The following is a 6,359-nucleotide window of genomic DNA, read 5'->3' as shown; positions in this document are numbered from 1 at the left end:
TCGCCTTCAACTTGCGAACTTCCTTGTTTGTCGAAAGTGAAAGTGAAAACGAGGCAAGCTCGTGCAAGTCATTATTCGCTTTCAGCGGTCGTTATTAAAAAATAATTACTTCGTATTGACCAATCAGATTATCGGATTTCACAAATTATATATTATGTATTAATAAATGCTAAATAGTGTACTTTTCCAACTAAATCCTTAGAATAATACACTGAAACTGTGTGGCTGGCAATATGCAATAGCTACCACGGGCAGTTTAAAACCTGGGGGAGAAAATAATTTACAGATAGAAACTTTTGAAACGAATACATAATTATCTCAACAGCATGTCATTGTGCAACAAAGTCGTCAGCATTTTATTTGTCCTAGGCACTCGTATCGATGAATTTTACACTAAACCAAGCTATCTTCTCAGATGTAGCTTTATTTACCCGCCGTTTCATCTTGAAACCGGAAGTGCGAGTTCGTAAATTTGAAACCTCGATCCCGAATCATATTTGACATCGGAAAGAAAACAAATGTTTTATTTTTTCTGAAAATTGAAAACCTTGAGCGGAGGTTTTGTACAACTGAAAATTCTTGCTCATCATAACTACGTACTTTGTTGGTTTATTTAATACCCAGGAGCAGAGAAGAAGATTTTCAAAGAAATAACGCTACATAGCCCTAAATGAGAAAAAATATAACACATTTTTATTTTTTTTTTTAATGGAAAAATTTTAATGAATTTTAACTGTTTTTTTAATTCTTTTTAAATTTGAACCTTGTCTCCTTTATTGCATAATTTGACCAGATATGTGATTTTTTTCTTTCAACTTCGTGCACTGTTTATCTTTCGTTTATCTTTTTTGAAGTTTCAATATTACTCTGAAATTATTGTCAAAACAAACTTGTATGCTTTGAATACCTGAAAATTTGTGCAAAAGAAAATAATCTGGAAGTACGAAGGGTGGTAAATGCAATAATTTCAAAGTAAACATTTCGTTTTAAAAAACGTAAGGGACTATCAGTTACAATTAATTTTTAGATATAAAGAGATGACTCTGTCCATGCCTATAAGTAAGGAATAAATAAAGGAAGAAAACATCTTTGTTCAACGTCTGTTTAACTTGTTTAAGAGAGACCCATACTTTAATTCGAAAACTTACTATTTTAATTCAGAATCGATATTTCTTTAAATTAAAAAGCACTCATTCTGGATTTTTGATTTAAGCAAATGAATAGGGCATTCAGATTTGTATTTCTGTGGTTTAATGTAGAGCAAATTTAATGAAGCTAAAGGCGATTGATTGTAACTTGAGTTATGGGCTTCAAAGAGAAAAAAAAAGTTTTTGAAATGTGAATATGCGATTCAGTCCCATTCAGACTAAAGACAAGTAAGGAAAGATTTTTTCGTATAATATATTCATTTTAAAGAAATGATTTTTATAAATATAAAACTGCTTTTTTGCTAAGACATTGTTGAGACACTACATTGTTGACGCATTTCCCCGAAATTTCTCATCATATCTTGGGGCACACGACGGCTGTGACAGGTCATCAGGAAATGCTCAAACATGCACGAGGCAACAAGGTCATTGTGTCAACCATAAAACATTCTATATGAGAACTAAAAGACAATTGGTGATACTCTTGTTTCACCGGTTTGTTTTTCGATAATTTGTCTACATTTCATTTCAAACCGGTCACGGTGGCCTAGTGGTAGAGCGTTCGCTTCGTGATCGGGAGGCCCGGGTTCGATTCTCGATCGCGGCGCCGCGTCATACCTAAGACGTAAACAAAGGTAGTGACTGTTCCTTCGCCAAACGCTCGGCACTAGAAGTGAAAGTCACGGGTCTTTCGGATATGACCTTAAAAACGTAGGTCCCGTGTCACGGTAGGCGTTGGCACGATAAAGAACCCTCACTGCTCAATGGCCCTGAGTGCCGAGTATAGGTCTAAATTTGAAGCCCTTCACCGACATCGGTGACGTCTCCATATGAGTGAAAAATTCTCAAGAGGGACGTTAAACAATATACAATCAATCAATCAATCATTTCATTTCAAAAAGTGTACGCAGTACGGTTAAGGCAACCCATGGAAAAAATATGGTAATGAGGTCATAATAAGGTTTGACGTCATGAAAGTTGCTCCGCCCTCATTGATCCTTATAAGGAAATAAAGCTCAAAATAACTTTTTACCGATATTTGAACGATTTTGTAACAAACGGCAATATTTCCATGCTTAAATAAATAATTATTAGTGATTTTCTCCTATATAGAATAGCATGTTTTTAAAATAATTCTCTTTCTTATGTGCCGTACGTTTGGCTGCATTCGGCTTCAGCCAAGCGCTTGCACTCGATGACACGGAATGTTGTTTACATCTAAAAACGTGGCGACATCAGCTGAGTATGGAATCCAGATAGGGCCACGCAGTTCACTATCGCATCATCGCACCATAGAGATTAGAGTCGATAGTGCGGTGAGGCGATAATGCGATGACGATGAAGCGATGGCGCAATAACGATGAAGCTATGGCGCGATAGTGCGATGATGCAATGGTGCGATACTGCGATGACGATGAAGCGATGGTGTGATTAAGCGATAATGCGATGACGCGATGGCACGATAGCGATTATACCATAACGCCATACTGATGAATCGATGCTTTATCGTGTCATCATCAGTGCTCTATCGCACTATCGTCATCGCATTATCGCACTATCGCGCTATCGACTCTATTGCGCATGCGCCATTGAGAATAGAAATGGCGTCAGGTAGCGAAGATATGAACAGAATATATATCAGAAATAGATTTTACTGGGTTGATAAACTTCACTTGAGCATTAAAATTAACCATGTCTTTCTTGCCAGACATATAACATAGTTAGAAGATTGTTAAAAAATAGTTTGATAATCAAGATAAGTTTAACAATACACTCATCTTGTGACTGATGTAAAAGATATCAACATCCACATGATCTGGATTTTGGTTTATAAACGGGGGGGGGGGGGGGGGTAAAACTTTAGATTGGAAAATAATTACGATGGTTTTAGTTTTTCTTTGCTTGTCTTGCTGAAAAAAATAGTTTAACATTAAGTTTATCGTTTTCGGTGACTTTTTATAGAAAATGTTGCCTTATAAACTGTGCTGCGTATATGGAGCATCGAGCTTATCAGGCAAAGATAACTAACTTTTATATATTTTAATTCAAAATATAAATCATTTAAGGAATGAAATGTCATACTTTCTAATATTGATAAGTTTCTTTTATATTAAATAATAAAATATTAAATCAACTTTCAGTTTCACATTTTAAGCAACACGCAATGACTAAGGAAAATGACGCAGCTGGTATTATCTGTCCATGATTTTCTAAAATTGATTGAATTTATAGAAGATAAGGCACGATCGAGCTTGAGAAAATGAATGTTGATATTCAATATCTTCGATCATTTTAGGTCAAAAACCAAGGTAGTGTTAAATGTTATCTTTAAGAATCAATAGATAATGGACTCTAAGAACAATCGCGAATGAAGTACCCATTCAAGATAAGAAATCATTACAATCGACGACAATGCTTTCATTGTGTAGTTCATACAGACAGGTTGGAGTTACCAATGCATCTGTTCTGATTTTATAGACATTTGTACATGTATTACAACTTCATGATGATGAGTAATAATAATGATAGGAAGTAGATTATACGGTGACGACGACCTATGCTTTTCATTATTGTCGGAATGTTTAGGACAACATAATGTAATTTACACAATTTGTGCATTTCAATCATTAATTATTTCTAGAATCTTGAAAATTGAATTTAAAAAATGCAGATTTCGTTAACTTAGGTATTGATTGCTTACTTTGGCAGTTACTTCATATATGTACATATTTTGCAAAAATATATGTACATAATTATACATGCATATGCATTACGTTACATGTGTACAAGAGCTAGATAACAGAAAAGTTATGTTGCGTTTCAGTTTTTACTACCCTACAATCAGCTGATAATGTCTGTAGAAATGTACGTCAAATTGAGAGATCGATTGATTATCAATCAATCGATCTCTCTTACATTCATTTAAACTTCAGATTAGCAAATGAGGCACCAGCATGATTTTAGCTGACCAATCAGCTGAATGAGTATTGCTTTATAGGTTACTACGAATACTACAGGAATTTTACGCTTGAAAAAAGGAAAATCTTGTAAATAAAAAAAAATTAATATTTTGTTTATGCTTATTATGACAAACAATTCATTTGTTCAATAAACGGTGGAAGTCTAGGTTTCTGAAAGTCATACTGCAAAAGGCATTTGCGACTGTATTGATTCCTTTGTTTTACTATCGGTGAATACAATTGCCAGGTGGATTCCCTGGCCAAACACGTGATCACGAACGTTAACAAAGTTTTGTCCATTTAAATGCAGAAGAGATGCTGCTCGTTTTCCTTAACCTTGAAGCGCTGCCGCGCTGGTGTTCTTAAATAGACACGAACTACATTTTATTAAACATTTTTTCCAGTTAACAATAAATTAAAAGCGCCCGTAACATCTTTAAAAGTTTCTTATCTTTGTATTTTGGTCTTAAGAACATTTTTTGTTATTATTTTGTATTCCATTGACATGATCATAGATTGACCTGAACCACGTGTTCGAAGAAAAATGTAAACATGTATTTGGCGTAAACGTTGCTATTCATTCCAATGAATGGTCACTTGCTCGTGGTAAGATCCTCTGTGCACACTTATAAAAATAGCCATATAAGGCCAATAAAGGTTTGTCAGTGTATTTGATAAAACACTTTTTTAACCAGCGAATCGGTCATTAGTGAGCTCTTATTTTCGCCGAAAAGTATAAGATATGTTATTTTCACACCCCCTCCTTTAGCCACCCCCTTTCTGTTGAAAATCGTGAAAGTCTTTCAGAATGGTCTGGAAACATTTATTACAGGACATAATTTCAAAAGAAACAGGCTATAGCAATATCCTGTTTATGCCTAGGTCACATTTCCCGGCCGGTAGCCGTAGACCGGTGGTAATCGGTGGTAATTCATGGTGTTAACGATGCCCCAACATCGGTCCACATCGGCCTAGAAGTCCTTAAAGAATCAGTCACATTATCCAGCGATGGGTATGCGATGGGCAAACAATGCGTTTTATGATAAAATTGGCGTGATTGCCGGCCGGACTTACAAAGGCCCAGCGATGCATCGCTAATCATAAAACAATGTTCCAGGATAATCGACCGATGTATATTACATCGCTCATACGTTGGTGAACATCGTTCGAACATCGGTCGTCTACGGGCCAATGTTTGGTCGAACATCGACCGATGATCGGCCGTTATCTGTTGAACACCACTCAACCCCCGATGGCCTCAGATACTGGACGATGCTCGGCCATACATCGGCCGATTCGTGAAAGATGTGTTAATGATGGGTTGCCGATGAGGAACTATGAGGGGCATCGTTGGAGACATCGCTGATTTTTAACTACGAATTATTTCCCACCGATAACCCCACCGATTCGCAAAAAAGACTCAGTCACCGTCCGATCACTAGTGGTGTTCGGGCGGCAACCACGCCATTTTAATCAAAAAACGCATCGGTTTCTCATCGTATACCCCATCCCTGGATAATATGACTGATACTTAATCCGTGGTGTTAACGATGCCCGAACATCGGTCCACATCAGCCTAGTAGTCATAAAAGTATCAGTCACGTTATCCAGCAATGGGTGTACGATGGGCAACCAATTCTTTTAATGATAAAAATGGCGTGGTTGCCGGCCGGACTTACGAAGGCCCAGCGATACATTGCTAATAATAAAATGATGTTCCAGGATAATCGGCCGATGTATATTACATCGCTCATATATTGGTGAACATCGTTCGTACATCGGTCGACTACGGGCCAATGTTTTGGCAATCATCGGCCGGTGATCGGTCGTTATCTGTTGAACACCACTAAACTCCCCGATGACCTCAAATTCAACGGATATTGGACGATACTCGGCCATACATCGGCCGATCCTTGAAAGATGTGTTTATGATGGGTTGCCGATGAGTTGCGATTTGAGGCATCGTTTGAGACATCGCTGAATTTTAACTACGAATTATTTCCTACCGATGACCCCACCGATTCGCAAAATAGCCTCAGACACCGTCCGATCACTAGTGGTGCCCAGCCAGCAACCATTTTCATCAAAAAACGCATCGGTTTCTCATCGTCTACCCCATTGCTGGATAATGTGACTTATACTTTACTGCCAATTTTATTTATAAAACCGGTTCTACCCTACAACCTTTAAATAGATCAACCTATACCACGTGTCTTGAATTTAAATCACAATAACATAAATAGGGGTGTAT

This window comes from Saccostrea cucullata, unplaced genomic scaffold (genome assembly GCF_032062105.1).
Source record: "Saccostrea cucullata isolate Sc308-1 unplaced genomic scaffold, CSIRO_AGI_Scuc_v1 ctg6183, whole genome shotgun sequence".
Taxonomy (NCBI): Eukaryota; Metazoa; Mollusca; class Bivalvia; order Ostreida; family Ostreidae; genus Saccostrea; species Saccostrea cuccullata.
Note: the sequence above shows the minus strand (reverse complement) of the source record.